General features: G+C 35.1%; 1 long non-coding RNA gene across 1 annotated transcript in view; it reads left to right on the top strand.

The window, feature by feature from the left end:
• LOC144294513 (uncharacterized) overlaps positions 1-3,062 on the top strand; it is a 65,275-nt gene extending 62,213 nt beyond the window's left edge. Inside the window, exon 4 of the long non-coding RNA XR_013361876.1 lies at positions 2,556-3,062. This is a non-coding gene — a long non-coding RNA (uncharacterized LOC144294513). The remainder of the gene's footprint in view (positions 1-2,555) is intronic.
• Positions 3,063-20,239: the final 17,177 nt, after the last annotated feature.

Below are 20,239 nucleotides of genomic sequence, written 5' to 3'. Positions count from 1 at the left end.
ATATATGGTTATATATGGTAATTTCAAGTAAAATATGTAATATATCTTATAGTCATTTGTCACATAAAATAATCTTGTCCAAAAAACATTATTTCTAACTTAAATACAAAACTTATTCTATCATAAAATAAAAATTAAGACAGCAAGATTTAGTTAAATTGCATGTGATTTTTGTTTGAAAATATTTTTAAAATATGAATGATGATGGCTGTTCCTTAATTGTAACTGTGTTAGAACAAAAAAACAAATAAATGGACAAAAAACTTGGAGCTTTCGTATTTACATTGATGGAGAAATGTTAAAGAATCAGTATACAGAATAACTGTCTATTACCAAAATAAACTGTCTACTACCAAAATAAAATAAAAATTATCAAAAATACCAAAAAGTAACAAAATAAAATATATATCTTTATCTTTAATAGAATTTGAAATTTTCATAATGGGGACCCCTGCGTGGCTCAGTGGTTGAGCGTCTGCCTTTGGGCTCAGGTCGTGATCCTGGGGTCCTGGGATCGAGTCCCACATCAGGCTCCCTGCGGGGAGCCTGCTTCTCCCTCTGCCTGTGTCTCTGCCTCTTTCTGTCTCTCATGAATAAATAAAACCTTTAAAAAATAAAATTTTCATAATGGAAAGGCGTATAATGTTCTTGGAGAAAAAAAATACTTCATATCCTTCCTTGTGAGTTTCACTAATTTGATCAATAATTTCAGTACAGGGGACACCTGTGTGGCTCAGTGGTTGAGTGTCTGCCTCACTCATGGCTCAGGTCATGATCCCAGGGTCCCCGGATCGAGCCCTTCATCAGCTCCCTGCTCAGGGGGAAGTCAGCTTCTCTGTCTCTCTGCTACTCCCCTGCTTGTGCGCTTTCTGTCAAATAAATAAATAAATAAATAAATAAATAAATAAATGAATAAATTTGGTACAATAGAATATCAATACCAGTTAAATAAGTTGATAGCCTGAAAATGCATATATTAAAATGCTTCTGAAAAATAGGTTTCAAAAGTTCCGCAAATAATATTTAAAAAAAACAAAAAATAAACAGTAGGCTAATAAAAAAAAAGGCTATTAAAATATATTAATGCCTGTGAAGTTCTCTCTCAGAGGAGAAATCCTAGAAACATTGAATATTACAGATAATTTTTCATTTTTGTTTTTTGTTTTTTTCAGATTTTTTAAAATTATGAAATACAAATATTTTAAAAATGTAGAAAAGAAATATTTGCATGGTTGACTATGAACACTGTTTATACTTCTGAGAAACAGAACACTGTTTATACTTCTGAGAAATGTTAAGTAGACTTAATAAAATTAACTCCAGGAAAAGTGTGACCAGATGTTCTTCTTCACTGTATATTCTCAGTAGTAGTTCAATTAGTAGTTACTTTGTATCTGATCATTTCTGAAAAATAATTAATCAATTAAAAAGACACAGAAGAATGAGGAAGTACATTTGTTTTTAGAATATAAAACCTAGTAATCTTCAAAATAGTTGAATGGATGAGAGGCATAAAGGAGCAGTTCACATAAGAAATAATAGTGCAAGAATAATATGTATAAAACAATGTTCGACCACACTAGGAGTGACTCTACTAAAAATGTTTTACATCACAGTACTAAAAAATAAATTATAATTTACTATACTCAAATTTGTGAAAAATGGAAAATAATGCTAGTAACAATGGTGAAATTATTGTAAAAGTAGTTTATTCAACTATTCCCTGTCCTGCAAAATGTTCATTCCTTTAGGAAAACAATATGGCAATATTAATAAATGTAGGGAAATGCGTGTGCATTGATCTCATAAAGATATTCTTGAGTGTTTCCTGAATAAATATCCAAGAAAAAGAAGTAGAAAAAAGTGTATAATTCCTATGTTTATAATGGGCCACATTTTGTATTTTATTTCCCGTCTTCCCTTATTTTATCACATAGTTGTGATGAGATTTTTTTTAATTTTCTTTTGGGAATTAATCTTAAAACAATCAGTGTGACTATACTAAGTCTATCACAGAGAATCTGCAAACAAAAGGAGCAGAGACTTAATTCAAACTATAAATGGTTTCTGATTTATGATGGCTTAATTTACAGTTTTTCCACCTCACGATGTTGCAAAAAAAAAAAAATACACATTCGGTAGAAACCCTACTTCAAATTTTGAATTTGTACTTTTTCCTGGGCTAGTGATCTGCAGTGGGATCCTCTCTGTTGATGCCAGGCAGTGAGCCACAGCTCCCAGGAAGCCACACGATCACGAGGGTAAATAGCCAATATATATACAACTGTTCTGTACCCTCCAACCACTCTGTACCCCTCCAACCATTCTGTACTCCTACAACCATTCTGTTTTTTACTTTCAGCACAATATTCAATAAATTACATGAGCTATTCAGCATTTTGTTATCAAATGGGATTTGTGCTACATGGTTTTGCTTACCTGTAGGCTAATACAGGTGTGTTCTGAGCACACTTGAAGTAGACTAGTTTAAGCTATGATGTTTGGTAGGTTAAGTATACCTTGAAAAATACATTAAATGTATTTTTTTCCCTTAGGATTTTTTCAAGTTAAAATGGGTTTACTGGAACACAACCCCATCATAAATGGAGGAAGATCCATCATGTACAAGAGCACCCCATCTGTGTGGTCAGGATTATTGGCTTGAAGATTGGACTGAGCCAATGAGAATGATCCCCTACAGTTCATATATATGTGGTGGTGTGTGTGTGTGGGGGGGAGATGGTCTTTCTCATAACCAGAAGGATAAGCTACCAAAACATTCAAAGCTGGACTTGCTTGCATCCATCTTCTATGGCTACTTGACAATAAACCAACCACAGGCTGAAACCAACATTGAGAGGAGAGCAGAACCAAGGTGAGAAGAGAAGCCCTTAACATTATTAACGGGGACTAGTGACAACTGAAACCACGTGTTCTTTCCACCCTCTTCCAACCTCTTGCTTCCTCAGAGGCTGCTCCGAAGGGGGCACAGCCTGAGAAACCCCTTGAGCATCACTTCCAGTGACTTCTCCTCCCTACAACACAATTGTCTTGAAAAATAATTACAGGATACTGAGTAATAATGACCACCTTCTCGACTCATCATTTAGCTTTAAGATATAAGTGACCATCATCAAGAAGAATGCCTTTCAGTTTTTTATTTATTATTATTATTATTATTATTATTTTAATTTTTTTGCCTTTTAGTTTTAAAGGTGGTATTTACATTCAGGAAGGCTGTTCTCTCATGGGAACCAGAATCTACACTTAGCAGGCAAAATAACACTTTGAACCATCTCCCTGTTTCAAATCCTGAACGAGAATAGACAGCCCAAACGTCCCTACAGAATTTCCAAAGTGTGTAATCAAAGACTTTTATTTTTTTTTTATTTTATTTTTTTTCTGTTTATTTTGAATATTCTGCTCACAGGCAAGGATGTGTCGTGCCACAGGGCTTAGAGGCACAGATGCAAACAGCCACAGGCCACACGGAGCCAGGGCACTGCCTGCCCTCAGAGGAGCAAGGAAAGCAGAGTCTGTGTGTCAGGGAGTCACCCCCATCACCTTCTAGATGCAACCAGGGGCCTATCACAGGGCGAGTGGAAAGAAAAAAAAAAAAAAGTCCTCACTTTAATTGACATATATTCAGAAGCGATGGTGATCAGGGAAGATATTTTAGAATTTAGAGCCAATCTTTTTTTTTTTTTTTTCCCACAGACATTATTTAGGTTTCCCATTGCATGGTTAAGATTTTAGGTATTTGTGTGTGTGTGTGTGACATTTCAGAATTCTTTACAGAAAGTACCCCCGCTTACTTCCTGAGCCACACACACCACTTCTGCTGTTTCCCGATGGGTGCTTCTTGGGGCCGGGTGCCGTGAGCCCTCAAAACAGAGCTGGAACCAGTTAGTGAGGAGGGATCCGGAAGGAGCAATTTGAGGGAGGTAAATATGGCAAGAGCTCTGATTTGGCAACTGAAGAACTATTTAAATACTTAAATGCAGAAGTCACTGGGTGGTTGGTTCATTCGAATGGGCGAATGGGAGAGGGGGAGGAGCCTGACGTCACATCCAGCAACGTCGTGTCCTGTGACATCACTTCCGCTCTCAGGTCACACCCCATACGACGTCAACCTTATTCATTTCAGTTTGAATCTGTCTCTGCGCCTTTGTCTCATAGCCTTCAGTGTGTCACTGGGTGGTTCGTTCATTCGAACGGGCCAATGGGAGAGGGGGGAGGAGCCTGACGTCACATCTGGCAACGTCGTGCCTGTGACATCAAGAACTATTTAAATATTTAAATGCAGAAGTCACTGGGTGGTTCGTTCGTTCGAACGGGCCAACCGGAGAAGCGGGAGGAGCCTGACGTCACATCTGGCAACGTCGTGTCCTGTGACATCACTTCCGCTTCGGGGTCACACCCACTACGTTGTCAACCGAGTATTCGTTTCAGTTTGAATCTGTCTCCGCGCCTTTGTTTCGTAGCCTTGAGTGTGTCGTGTGTCACGGGGTGGTTCGTTCATTAGAACGGGCCAATTGGAGAAGGGAGGAGCCTGACGTCACATCCTACAACGTCGTGTCCTGTGACATCAAGAACTATTTAAATATTTAAATGCAGAAGTCACTGGGTGGTTGGTTCATTCGAACGGGCAATGGGAGGGGGGGAGGAGCCTGACGTCACATGCGGCAACGTCATGTTCCCTGGACACGGAACATCTCAGCTCGGGGGAGCGTTCCTGGCGAGGGCTGCGGACCAGAAATTCATCCACCTGCTCATCTTACTGCAGTCCTGACAGCGAGATGGCACCTCTAAGGGCGGGCTGGGGACGGAGCACTGGGCAGGCCGACATCTGGAGGTCTGGGGGGGCGCCGGGGAGGCTGAGATGGCCCAGATGATAAGGGGATGGAGGAATGAGTGTGGCGTCCAGGGGGTTTAGACAGCAAAGCCCCCCAAGAGAAGTAGGGAGATGCCAACCACACCGAATACCGTTGAGGGACCGAGTGGGAGGAGGAGGAATCATTACTCACTGACTTCGGCCTCGTACTTGCCGTTGGAGGCTTTAATAAGCCCGAGAGGAATAGCTTTCAGGAAGAATGAGTCGTGTGCGGTGGAAACAGCAAGTGTGACGCTTTGCGATGTGAGATGATTCAAGATACAGGTAACATGGAGAGTGGGGTGGGAGAGGCTTTTTCTTTTCTTTTCTTTTAATGATGGTTGTTTTTAAGGCACCTGTGTGTCAAAAAAAAAAAAAAGAAAGAAAAGAAAAAGATGGAATATACACAGGAAATTAACGATACAGGTGAGAGAGACAATAATTCCGCCACAGTCTACTTGAACACAAAGGGCAACGCAGCAGAGGACATGAGGAGGAACAATTCTTCTATTATTATGGGAAGGAGGTTACCAGAAATCAGTGATCACGCATCAGCTACATGGAATGATCGGAATCATTAAATTATGAAATGCAATCTATAATATAGTAGAAACAGAACAACACAACATGTTATATTAAGAACAAGGCAGAATTCATATGGATAAAGAATTGAAGGGAAGATATACTATGTCATTCAGGAAAGAAGTTATTTATTTATTATTTATTTATTTATTTATTTATTTATTTATTTATTTATTTATTTTTTAAGAAGATTTTATTTGTTTATCTGAGAGAGAGAAAGCACACAAGCCGGGGGAGCTGGAAGCAGAGGCAGAGGGAGAAGCGGGCTCCTCGCTGGGCAGCGAGCCCAACGTGGGGCTCAATCCCAGGACCCCCGGATCATAAACTGAGCCGAAGGCAGACGCCTCACCGACTGAGCCACCCAGGCGCCTCTAGAACTTACTTATTTGACAATATTTTTACCCAGCATTTTAATCAGATGCTACTCTTCTTCAATTCTTCTGCAAGAGGTTTTGACAAGTTATTTAAAGATGAATTCTTGTAGGCATAATAAAACTGATTAAACAGTTCAGTAAGGTTAAAATGAAATTTAATTTTTCTCGAAGTGTGACTGACATGTGAAGCAGCAGATTTCATAGGAGGAAAGATAAGGAATAGAACAGAGGTACTTGTGATAAAAATGAAAGGACACTTACTTTCACATTCAATTTTCATTTAAACCATTTCCACGTATGAAATTTGCTCCTAAATCTAGAAAATAAATATCGAATTCTAGAATAACTATGATGTTAACTTCCAATTTTCTTTCTTTTTCCCTATGACAGATGCTGCCCAATTTCTACCATCTCATTAAATTTATGGTAAGATAAATCATTCTGTGAGTATATTTATCTTATATTTATTACACCACAATTCTTTTTGCTGACTTATTTCACTTTCCATGGGTGTTTCAATTTCAAGGAAATCAATCAACTGATCAGTGGTCAATGGTACCATCCCACATGACTATCTTTTGTTCTTCAGTTTAAAAGAGACTTAAATCCTAAATGGAATTAATGTTATTTAAAATAAATATACAATCTTTACTTGTCTTTTTTGTTAAAAAAAAAAAAAGTAATCTTACACAGGTGGATTTTACCAATGATTCCTTGATTCGGAAAATCTGAAGCAACTTTTGTCTTTCCCCCAAAGACTACATACAAAGAAGCTAAAAATCTCGCATCTTCTATAATTTTCTTATATCATAAATATGCCCCCTCGGGATCCCTGGGTGGCACAGCACTTTGGCGCCTGCCTTTGGCCCAGGGCACGATCCTGGAGACCCGGGATCGAATCCCACGTCGGGCTCCCGGTGCATGGAGCCTGCTCTCCCTCTGCCTGTGTCTCTGCCTCTCTCTCTCTCTCTCTCTGTGTGTGTGACTATCATAAATAAATAAAAATCTAAAATATATAAATAAATAAATATGTCCCCACTCTTTTTATTTTCCTTTTGAAAATTAGTGTAATTTCTTACAAGGAATACGGAAGCAGGATTTGGGCTCATTGCCTGCGATCTAGTGCTCATTCAATTTGTATCCTTTTCTAATCTAGAGTGAGATAATGTCTTTAAAAATTTCACATTCAAAAGTGATTCTGGAAACAATTTTTTTTTTCTTTTTTCCTCGAACTTATTATTTGAAGAACACTTGACAGATATGATTACATATACCTAAGGTGTATAACGTGATGATTGGATGTACGTTTACACTGTGGATTGATTACCAAGATCAAGATAAGTAAGATCGTGGTCATCACTTTACAATGTTAACTTTGTGTGTGGTGAGAGCCCTTAAGATCTATTGTCAACACCTTGCAAGTGTACAATACTTCCTTATTAACTATAGACACCATGTTCTACAAGAGATCCTCAGAACTGAAAGTTTGACCTGTTTCCCTCTCCCCAGCCCCTGGCAACCCACCATCCTATTCTCCATTTCTATGAAGTCAGATTTTTTGTTAATTCCACATACAAGTGATACCATACAGTAAACCAATTTTTGAGAACCTTACTCATCTGCACTGTTTGAAGGAGGCGTATTAGGTGCTTGGCACATCTGATATGACTTGGGGAGATTTCAGAAGACTTGTCATCCTTTCTTTAGGTGGTTATTTTTCTTTGCATGTTGGAAAGAAAGTAATGGCAGTAACACTTGAAATCTAACTCCTACTTTTCCTGTGGAAATCCAAGAATCAAAGGCTGGAAGGAAAAAGTGGGGGAAGGAAAGAGAAGAGTGGAAGGAAGGGAGGAAAATTATTGCTAAAGATTATAGTGACAGATGTACTGGCAGACACAATTATGGGGAAATCCGTGGAAAAATGCATAAGTATGGAATGCTGTTAGCAGGCTGAACCTGTTCTGTCTGGGATCAACTATGGTAAATAATCGTGGAATGTATAGATTTACATTCTGCTCATCTCTACAAAATGTCACCTTATATAACTATCAGAGTATAAAATGGAGATGTTTGATTACCAAAATTGCATCACTTTCTGTAAGTAATACTTTGTTTGCAATATTTAGAGAGATCCATAACAAAAATCTGGTCCAAAGTACATTCTTATGTGGACAGACAGGACCTAAGATTAATGTTCCCTGCTTTTCCTAGAGCTCAAAATGACCCATATCATTGAATTTAGTAGTGAAGTTTGATGTCGGGTAAGTTCTCTGCATTGTATGTGTCTGATTGGATAATTTTTTATCCTGCATTCATAGATAATAAAATATAGAGTGTATTTCCATTCAGTGTTGACCCTCAGGACAAACACTTACAGAATTGATATGATGGGGTATCTGGGCGAGTCAGTAGATAGGGTATCTGACTCTTGATTTCAGCTCAGGTCATGTTCTCAAGGTCCTCAGCTCTGTGATCAGCAGAAAGTCCGCTTGAGATTCTTTTTCTCTCTCCCTCTGCCTCTCCACCCACTCATGCGTGGGCGTGCTTGCATGGGCATGCACTCTCTCTCTTTCAAATAAAGAAATAAAATCTTAAAAAATAAAAATAAAATAGTATGCTGTTTTACTGACTCCAAAAGTTTACCAGTCAATATGCATTTTATACACCTTGATAATAAAAAAGAAGCAACAAAGGAATTAAAATAAATTCAGTGTAGCAATTGGATTTGGCCAACTAGACATAATTCCTAACACATTCCCCACCCACTGTCACTAAGTCAATTATTTGGAGAATATGATTTTTTTCCCAGGTAATACAAAACATTTTAGAAAATCAACTATAGTACTGCAGCTGCTCAAATTATTGATATATATAATATACAGAACACATAAACACACATTATGAGAAAGAGATTGTGGGAACTCACACATAGAATCATCTCATCTTCACTTCTTTTCATAGCAGGTACAAGGAGTTGATTAATTTATTTTCAATGTATCTTAATAGCTTTTAAATTATTAAAATTTAAAAAAAATCTCTGTGACATTTGTTTTGTTCATATTTACTGGCAAAAAGAATAGATACTTGCAAATACAATTTGTAGTCAGTGGGACATATTGGACGAACTCTCTTGGGGCAATAGCCAATTATAAATGTTCATTATCTTTTCCCCTCGGGACTGAAAAACAACCAGGTATTTAATTTCATTAAATACTATTTCAAAGTGATCAATAAAGATCTGAATCTTTAAATTATATAAATGCTAATTAGAGTGATTATCTAATCAGAGTAAAAATTAGTCATGTTAAGCCTAGGTATTTTTTACAATTATTTCTATCCTGAAATTATATTTTTTTCAAAAATTTAAGCCTTATTTGAAATAGACTAAAATATTTTCATTGACTTTCTTTTGTTACATCAATTTGTAACTATTCCAGTTAATTTATGTTCTCTATTTAAAGTCATCTATAAATCTAACCCAATCCCAATTATAATAATTAAGTGCAGTATTTCCTAATTACTACATCTGTCAAGTAGAAATTATTTCTTTGAGCCACCAGGGAACATTGAAGTATTAAAGGCCATTGCATCAAATTATATCTGTTCTTTGAGCTTCTATTCAAAGCATTTAAATGGCTTATTCTCGTGTAATTTTGATAGTTTTAATTGGGAATTTTTTTATGTTAGATTCTAAAAGCTATTTTCTCTTTTTGACTAAAAGAACTTAGGTCACAGTTTCCAGTTTCTTGGTTAAATATGTTATTGCATATTTTTTTTACCTGAATGTCAATTTTAATTTAATTAAAATTATTTTTAAAAGAGGTTAATCCAATGAAAATGGAAATTATCTGAGATTAATCTTAAAGGCCTAGTTTAGGCAATAAAGACATAAAATTTGCTATATGGATAATGTATTTATAAGTAATTAATTATTGTTTTACTCACCAGGAGAGTAAAACTGTTAATATATTCAAAACAATGACAGCAGCAAAATATCATCAGGATTTTCACAGACTTTAACAAGCTCATATAAAAATTTCTTTACAAAATTAGAGCCAAGAATTGTCCAAATGATTTTCAAATATAAAATAAAAAGGACAATGTTTCCCATGAAACTACAATTATATCTATATACTCAGCTTTTTCATATCTTGATCTAATAAAGTTTTATAATTATCCATCTCAAAGAAACAGATGCAAAATGAAAATGTTTCTAATTGACAGGCCCAAAATTTCTAATTCATCTTTACTTTCCACTCTCACTCCAGCCGGCTTATGATTCGCCAAAATACTTTTATCTCCACCTTCAAAATACAAATTATTTGACAATTATTTCATTACCTTTATACCTGGCTTATTAGAATAGCTTTCCCAATTCCCTTCCTGCTCCTGTTCTTAAGAACTGTTTCTCTACTGTCAACAGAGTGGTCATAATATTACTTCTAGTGCCTAAGTGTCATTATCATTGTTTTGCTCAAAACTTTTGTTGGCTCCCTATTTCTCTCAAAGTAAAAGTCAAAGTTGTTAAAAGTGTCTACCAGATGGTGTATCAATCTGCTCTAGCTGTAGTGTCCATCTGGGTGTTCCTCAAACCCATGAGGCATATTCTTGCCTCAGGTCTTGTCTTTGCTCTTCAATTTATCTGTAACTCTTTCTCCTCAATAAACACATGGCTTGCTCCTCATCTACTTCCATGTCTTAAATACAATTCTCTTAATGATGAATGTGCTGTCCATTCTTTAAAAAAAGAAAAACTAATGGTTCCCATTCTTAATTCTTTTTTTTTAATTTATTTACGTCTGAAGCTTAACTATCTTTTTAGTTATTTTCATTGCCTATCTCCACAAGAACATTAGCTCCAGTGAAGAGCAAACATTTGACTATTTTTTCACTGTTCTTTTCCCATAACTTGTAAGTAAGCCTGTCACATAAAATACGGAGTTGTACGGTGCAGAGGTAAATAAAATTTCTGTGGGAAAAAAAAAAATTCTGTGGGAACCTAACTTTGATAAGGCCAGTAGCAACACAGATTGAAACTCAAGGGTGACTCACTGTGCTGGACATGTCCCATTAACCAACCTTCCACAACCTCCAGTATTTATATATATATATATATATATATATATATATATATATATATATTTATTTTTTTATTGGTGTTCAATTTGCCAACATATGGAATAACACCCAGCGCTCATCCCATCAAGTGCCCCCCTCAGTGCCCGTCACCCAGTCACGCCCACCCTTGCCCACCTCCCTTTCTACCACCCCTGTTCGTTTCCCAGAGTTAGGAGTCTCTCATGTTCTGTCTCCCTTTCTGATATTTCCCACTCATTTTTTTTCTGCTTGCTCACCCTCATGCTTACAATTCCTCCCACTTTCATTTTGGTGAGATTAAATTCAGTCTCTCTTCCACATTGTTTAGTGTTGAATAACATCTTTGTATTACTCTGTCTGGTACTCTGTCTGGTGTAAGATTTCTTTCACAATATGTAGATGAATAGTTTTTACAGCAAAGTGTATATAATCAAAAAACTAGAAACCAAAATGTTCCTGAAAAAAGGGATAGACAAATTTAGTTATGTAAAATCATGTAATAAATTTCTATCCAGTAAATAAAATGAATAAACTAGATTTAGATTACACAATATTGAGTGAGCCAATAGAATGCAAAATATGTATTGAATGTGATAAATATAGATTCAAAACATATCCACAATATTATATATTATAGTAATTCAAAACATACCAACAATAGTATTTAATAGGTCCATTTATAGAAAAATACAAGAATTTGGATACAAAGAGACACCAATTTCAATATATTATCCCATTATACCCTCAGGAGAAAAAAAAAATAAAACATGGGTAGAAAGATAATTGAAAACGTCTATAAAATATCTGGCAAAATCTTGAATAAAGAACAATCTTAAATCTTATGAAGATCAGAGTTACTATTTTATCCTGTGTTTACATGGGTTTTATATTTCAGAGATTCAGGATTTTCCAGTTTGCATAAATAAAAAAAGAATATCAGTAAGATTTTTCAACTTCTGGTTTTAGACTTCAAATCCTTTATCACTATCAAATGCATATTTCGAAAGTGGAGTGGAGGACACAAGGAAATATGTACAAAAAACATTATTAAAACTAGAAGATTTTATTTTTCTGTAATAAAATATGTGAGGGTTGCAGGTGCTTTACTGGGCAAATCATTCAATTGCTCTGGGGCTCAGTTTCCTTGACTATAAAATCAAGCAGTTGGGTGATAGGGTGTATAAATCCCCTTAAAACTCTTATTCTGTGAATATAAAGACAACCTAATTTATTCATAGTAACAAGTAGCTTGCACTCTGGTCAAATCCTTCCTGATTATTACAAAAAAGATTTTATTACTGTACTTCTGGTGCTTGCTAAAAGCACTTTTTCTCATAAGAACATATTGGGTACTTTCACAGAGCCCAAATGATTTTCTAATCAGGTGTTTCTCCACTTATATTCTCTCTCTTTTTGTAATTCCCTCAGAAGAGTACTGTATAAATCAAGTAGTATAATCTTATTTCGTATTAGCTAAATAAGAACTCCAAAATTTTATTCTTCCTTAGTATGTACTAAATAATGTGAAAAATAATTATTTCAGTGGTCCTATGTATCCTCACAATAATAGAATGTTAATAATTGCAAGACACTAAGAAAAAGGAATGATGGACAGAAAATCTGATAAACACAGGATTACTTCTGTTCTAAAAATAGAAAAAAATTTTCCCCCACCACTGCTTTGGTTATGAAGTCTTGTATTTCAGAAAACGACATATAATATATGATGAATAACAAATGTTCTTCCAAGAAGCAAAATACAGTTTATATAAATGGCAAGGCCTTCAGTGGATTTGTCCTTGTTTCCCCTGTGAAAAGAAATAGTAAATTTTTCCTTGATATTCCCTTGAAATGGGGATGCAGAGTATTGAGAACATTTTAATATAACTGTCTAGTGTAGGCTAGAGAAAAGCACATGATGAGTTACAATATATTTCATCCTATGAAATATTTCAAACTTACAAAAATGCATAAAATAATATGTACACTATTAACAAACACTAACATGTTGCCAAATTTATTTTGGGTTTGGAAGACTTTATTATAAAAATTTAAAAAAATATATATGTATTCACATTATCTAGTAGTTATAGCTAAACGATGACTGTGGAATGATAGGCTAAGTTATATCCTCAATTTTGCATTCTATCTATCTATCTATCTATCTATCTATCTATCTACATGCCTACCTATCCTCTATCTTGTGAGATTCTTTTCTGGTATGTAAGAACAAACAGCTTCATATTCTACAGAAATAAGCCTTGTAGAGAACAATTTTATAAGGATAAAAGATAACTAAGGTCAACAGGCACTGTGATATTACTTGAAATTGTCTCTCTTAAAGGTATTAGAAAAGTAGAAAAAAAACATGCTAAAGATAATATTGTTAGTTCTAAGTGGAAATAGCCAGCCCAATATGCTCATAATATAAACGAAGACAAATCTATCCCAGTTGAAATGTCAAGTTTTCCTCTGCTCTACTCCATTAATTTATTTACAAACCAACTAAAGGTCTGAAGTTTATACAAAGCACCCCACGAAACAGTAAGAACAGGGAGAAGCCATGTGAACATAATTCCACTGGAATTCAGGGAAAAAACAAAAAATAAACTCAATGGGTGACTAAAAACTATTCACCCAAATGAATATATGAAAGAAGATAAAAAAGTAAGTAAATAAGTAAGTAGTTTTTACATTGTGACTGTAAATGTTTAACATTTTCTAGTTAAGATGATGGAGTTTCTTTGCTATGACCACTCATTACCCAACTATTGACTTCAGTTTTACTCACTAAATCTTATGACCTATAGCTACCATATATTAATGAATCCATTGAAACGACACTTGCTTTATCACTTATGCTAAAACTCAATTTTACCATTTTTCCGATAAAATCTTTTGCTGCTTTTCACTCTGGTTTAGTGTAAAACTGGTAATTCCTGAAAGGATTTTAGGTAACAGTATATCCTGAACTCTAAGAAACTACATGTATATATACTTGGATTGCGGGAGGGAGGGGATTAGAATGAGTTAGAATAATTGGTGATCGATAATGTTATTGTCTGAGGCACTCAGTGTGCGAACTGAAGTTTTGATACTAAGTGTGCAGGAAGTTCCTTACAAGGAAAGAATTCCCCCAGGGCCAATGCTTAGAGCTCTGATGCTACAACTTTAACTTATTCCTGGTTTTGTTTGGATTTTTAGTTTCTCACTTAAATATGCCAATTACCCATTCTTACAGTGATCATTTCAATTTGCTATTTGATTCTATTTCTGAGAAGCACAAATATGATCAACAGGGAATGTACACTTCTAGTCCCAATAAGATGGTATAAGCTCATCTCTTTCCAATTCTCCCTTAATAAAACTATAAAACTCAGAAATCAACAACAAGTAAACAAAGAAGGATACTAAAAAAAAAAAAAAAATGTTAAGAAAGGGAAGATGGACTAAAGAAAGATCACAAGATTGGAAGAGTAGCATCTCATGACTTCCACCCTGCCCAGAATGTAATACAGACCCAGTATCTTCTGAACCCCAACAAAGCAGCAGAAGAGAGCCCAGGTAGATGCATTCACTGTGGATTGTATGGGAGTCCCACTGAAAATATGAGGAATCCCATGCACCAGCAGGTGATTTCTACAAAAAACAGTGTGTTGGTTTATGGAAGCACTCTCAGCCCCCAAGGAGCTATAGGTTTTGCTTTGGGATTGAACCAACAGGAAGAAGCCAGGACTAGGGAGACTGTCCCTATGTGGAGTCATGGGGAATGGTGCCTATGTAGGGGCAACACTGTGGCATGACAAGGAAGTGGTAGGAGATGTCCAGTGAAGAGGCCTAAGGAAGTATTCTCTGTCTAGATGGGCTGCATCTTCTATCCCCTACCTAGATGTACCAGGCAATCCAGCAGCACCAGGAGGGACTAGCAAGAACCTCAGAAACAAAAGACAAAAGTCAGACCAAAAGCAACATAAGATCTCTAAAAATTACATTGTTACTGGAGCCAAAGCCAAAACAAATTCCGCATGCTTATTTCAACAGGTTGGCTAAAGTAACAAATTTAAGTGGTGGGATGCCTGGGTGGCTTAGTGGTTGAGTGTCTGTCTTTGGCCCAGGGCATGATCCTGGGGTCCTGGAATCAAGTCCCGCACTGGGCTCCCCACATGGAGCATGTTTTTCCCTCTGCCTGTGTCTCTGCCTCTCTCTGTGTCTCTCATGAATAAGTAAATACAATCTTTTAAAAAAATTAAATGGTACATGATGTATTCTAACATATAACCAAAATGTATACAATAAATGAAAAAAAAATTAATCGTACCAAGAATCAAGACATTCGCAATTTGAATAAGAAAAAAAATGATCACTGTATACTATATAGAGATAAATCAGAGGTTGGAATTATCAAAGATTTTAAAGTAACCATCATAAAATGCTTTAACAACCAATTACAAATAACCTTTAAACAAATGAAAAAAAAAGAGAGAACCTCATCAAAGCACCAAAGCAATAAAGATATGAAAAACAACCAAAAGAAAATTGACTTTGAAAAATACAATATAGAAAACTAAATGAAAATGAAGAGACTCAATAGCAGAATAAATATATACTATAAGAAAGTAATGAATGATCTCCAAATTTTTGTTGTTAGAATCCTAGAGAGGAGAAAGAGTAACACTGAGAAGAATATTTGGAAAGTAAAGGCTCAAAATTTCCTAAATTTGACAAAAGACATACACTTATAAATTTAGAAAGTTGGATCTCCTGAAAACGTCAAAAACTTTCAAATATAAATGCAAATACATCATAATTAACCTCTTAAGAGTTAAAAAGAGAAAAAATCCTGAAAGTGATGAGAGATAGGATGAATTACATACAGGGTAACATTGACTTGAATGATAACAATTTTCACATGAAGCCATGGAAGCCAAGGAGATGACATTTTTCAAATGATGAAAGAAAAAATGTGTAACTGAATTCTATAATTAATGAAAGTATCATTTAGGAATGAAGAGGGAACAAAAAAATTCTCAGAAGAAAAAACTATGAGAATCTGTCACTAGAAGAGCTACTCCTGTAGAATAACAAAAAAGTTATCAAGACAGAATGGCACTAATTACAGAAGTCTTAAAATTCCAGAAAAGGAAAGAGCAATAAACTTTATAAAAGAAAAGATTAAAAATCAAATTTTCAAACAAAAACTATAACATTGTCAATTGTGATTTTCAAATGGAGAAGAAACATTCAGTATAAAAGAACTCATAAAGGGGTAAGAGTCTACATTTCACTTGAAGTAATAAAATGGTAGACAGCAGTTGCATATATACATACATATATATATATACATATATATATTGTAATACCTAGAGCAATACTAAAAAAAAAAAAAAGCAATATACTGAAAAAAGTCGCAAATACAGCAAGACAGAATGCTAAACAATGTTCAAATTACCACATGAGGAAAAGCAGAGAAACAAGAACCAGAGAAAACAAACAAAAACAAAAATAGTAAAATGCAAGACTTAAGTTTCAATTGAGTGATAATTACATTAAGTATAAATAGTCTAAATACATGAATTAAAATGTAGACTAGAAGAGTGAATAAAGAATAAAAAATAAAAAATAAAAAATAAAATGATGGAGCTATGTACTTTCTACAAGATGATCACTTCAAATGCAATGACATACTTAAATTGAAAACAAAAATTATGAAAAAGATATCACTGAAAAAACATATATTAGTTTTACAGATGAAATGGGGAATATGACTACTGAGGCTACATCATTTAGAAGAGAAGGGAATGCTATGAAAGATGTTATGTTGAAAAATTTGTTAAATTAGAAGAAATGGACAAATTCTCAAGACCAGAAGCTACTAAAACTCTGTCAAGGTAAAATAGATAATCTAAATAAAAATGTAACCCTTAATGGAAACTTCAGGGGTGCCTGGATGGCTTAGCTGGTGAAGTATCCAACTCTCGTTTTGGCTCAGGTCTTGATCTCATCATTCATGAGACTGAGGACCATGTTGGCCTCTGCACTCAGGGGAAGTTGGCTTGGATATTCTTTCCATCTGCCTCTTTCTCCACACATTCTCTCTCTCTCTCTCTCTCTCTCTCTCTCAATCTCTAAAATAAATAAATGTATCATTTAGAAAAGGAAAAAAAAAAAAGAACTACTCTCAGAAGGCTTCACTGAAAAATTCTACCAAATTTTTAAATGAAAACTAACACTCATTTTATGCAATCACTGTCAGAAAATAGAAGAGAGAGAACATAATCGAAGTCATTTTATGAAGCTGGTATTACACTGGGACCAAAATCAGAAAGAGTTCCCCCCAAAAAATATATATACTTCATGAATATAGACATATAAATTCTTGTCAAAATATTAGCAAATAGAATTCAGCAATATATAAAGCAAATACACAACATCATCAAATAGAATTGGTTCCAAGGAAGCAAGACTAATTCAGTATTTGGAAATCAATTGATGTAACTGCCTTATGAAGAAGTTAAAGACAAAAGTGCATGATAGCAATTGGTGCAAAAAAAGCAGTGGACACAAATCCACACCAATTTATGATAATATTTCTCAGCAAGTAAGGAATAGAATGGGATTATCTCACTCTGATAAAGAGCATCTGTAAAAGAAATCTCCAGTTGCTCATATCCTTAATGATAAAAGACTGAATGTTTTCCCTCGAAGATCAGGAACAAGGCAAGAATAACCTCTGTTCACTTTTATTCAACATAGTGCAGGAAGTTCTAGCCAGCACAATAAGCTAAGAAAAATAAATAAATAAAAGTCATACACATTAGAAAGGAAAAAAGAAAAACTGCCCTCTACAAAGATGACATGATTATCTGTTTAGATCCTAACAAGTCAATAAAAAATAGCAATAATTTAACTACAACAAAGAAAAATCTCTGAGAATTAGTGACTTTACCAAGTATAAAAGGTCAATGTACAAAAATCAATCACTTTCACTTTTTTAAAAACTTTTCTTTGATTGATTGATTGATTGAAAGTTTCTCTGTACCAAGCGTGGGACTTGAACTCACAACCCTGAGATCAAGAGTTGCATCCTCTACTGACTGAGCCAGGCAGGTGCCCCTCAATCACATTTTTATATACTAGAAACAAACATGTGGATGCTGAAATCAGAAGTACAATACAGATTTTAATGGCTCCAAAGAAAAGGAAATATTTTGTCTAAATCTAACAAAACGTATAATATTTACATACCGAAAATTACAAAAGGCTGTTGAAGAAAATCAAAGACCTAAAAAAAAAAAAAAAAGGAGAGAGTCATACTGTGTTCATGGATTGGAAGACTCAATTGAAGTAAATAAGTCAAAATGTAAGCTGGTGCAATCTCAAATCTGAATAAGTTTCATGGATTGTATTTAGGTCATTTTTCTTGTTATGGAAAATTAAATTATAGTTATGCAAGGTGCTGCCATTGAGGAGAATTGGGATAAAACCACAAAGGATTTCTCTGTGTCTTAAAATAGCCAATGGGCCTAAAATCACCTGAAACTTAAAGTTCATACACACACACACACACACACACACACACACACACACAGATAGATGATTAGCTTGGTATATAGATATAGATACATAGATACAATTAACAGGAAATGTTCATTTCTTATCCTTACTATGCCTACGTCATCTGTAGAAGCGTCAGCTGGAAGCACATTATAACAGTAAAAGCTGATGAACACAGAAAACAAATTGCAGCTTAAGAACCATAAAAGAAATAAGCACCCTACGTACTGACCACGCAGGTGGATCTGTGTCTGCAGAATAAAACCGGACAAGTTCTCTCTGTTGCTGAGGAAGACATCCGTGCATTTGTATGAGCAGGGAGGTGAGGGTGTGTCAGCTCAAAAAACATTCACTTTCTTCTAGAAAGATGATAGAGTTTATCCTTGGGCTATTCTTTTGCTTAAACCTTGATGAAGCCATTATGTCTAAGATTTAGGGGGTGTTGGATGGTCTTATGCTACATCTGAGGGCTCCCCAGTAGTACTGGGGTAGGCCGTATATGTGAATTTGGATCTTTAGGGAAAATCCCAACACCAACCCAAAACTTTGTTTCAAGAGATGATTATGAGTGTCCATGATTCTCTTTTGTTTCCATTAAAAAAAATACAGATGATTCTATTCAACTGAAAGGGCTGGCTATGTGAAATAAACTATTTAAAACATAAAAGTGGGTTTTGCTTCTTGTCCATAGAGATGATTATTTATTTAAAAAATAATTTTAAATGATACAGAAAAAAGTTAAAGGTGTTTAGGCTGAATATTTTAATTAAACTGTTTAAAAACATGCTATCATACAGTCCTTGATGCTTCAAATCTAAGATGGACACATTCATATTTTCATACATTTTTCCAATAGCCCACCTACTATGTTCTCAATTCGTAAGTGCCATCGTGTAACTTTGAAAATAGCTGAGACTGAGCTCTTCAGCACACAAGAAAATGACAGGTTCTTGATTACTGAAAATGACAGTTTAAAAATGCACATGAGAATTTTCTTATTCTAATGTATGCAACGCAAAGTGTAAAAACCTACATTTGTACTATTTTTAGCTCTTTAAGTTTACAAATTACCTAGTAGCAAGGGGGCAGTGTGATACAAAAAAAAAAAAAAAGTGTACATTTTGATCAGAACTGTTTTTTTTTTTTGTTTTTGTTTTTGTTTTTTTTTTTTTTTTTTTTTTTAACCAAGTTATCTCTACTGGACTGTGGAAATGTGGCAGCAGTGCCTGATTGTCAAGGCTGCACATCTCCCTTCCACAGCTTCAGGAAAGTGAGACAAGGACGCTATTAACTGAGCAGAGAAAGCAGGGTTAAAGTTCTCTATTTGTGAAGAGATGCAGGAGAACGATGGATAGAGACCACTCCGGAGCCAGACTGTCCTGGTTGAATTCTGGTTCCACCAACATGAACCCCCTGACCTCTCATGGATCATTCTACCTCCTGGGATCTCAGGTCTCTTACTTTTCAGTTGGGAATGATAATAAAATCTTGTAGAGTTGTGAGGATTGAATGATTAACACGTAGCTGGCTTACAAGAGTGCTTCAGACATAGTCAACGCATGATACAATGTTAAAATTACAGTTTTTTCACATTGCAGGGTATAATCATGCATTCCTCTGGATTATTTGGCAATATAAACGTACACACTTTGACCAGCTAAGAAATACACAATCACACGCGCACACACACACACGTGCACTTCTCTCAGTTTCTTCTCCCCTTCTTAATATGGTATTTAAATACATAAATAAGAATATA

Source organism: Canis aureus, chromosome 23 (assembly GCF_053574225.1).
Source record: "Canis aureus isolate CA01 chromosome 23, VMU_Caureus_v.1.0, whole genome shotgun sequence".
Classification (NCBI taxonomy): domain Eukaryota; kingdom Metazoa; phylum Chordata; class Mammalia; order Carnivora; family Canidae; genus Canis; species Canis aureus.
This window is presented reverse-complemented; position numbering and strand designations above follow the sequence as displayed.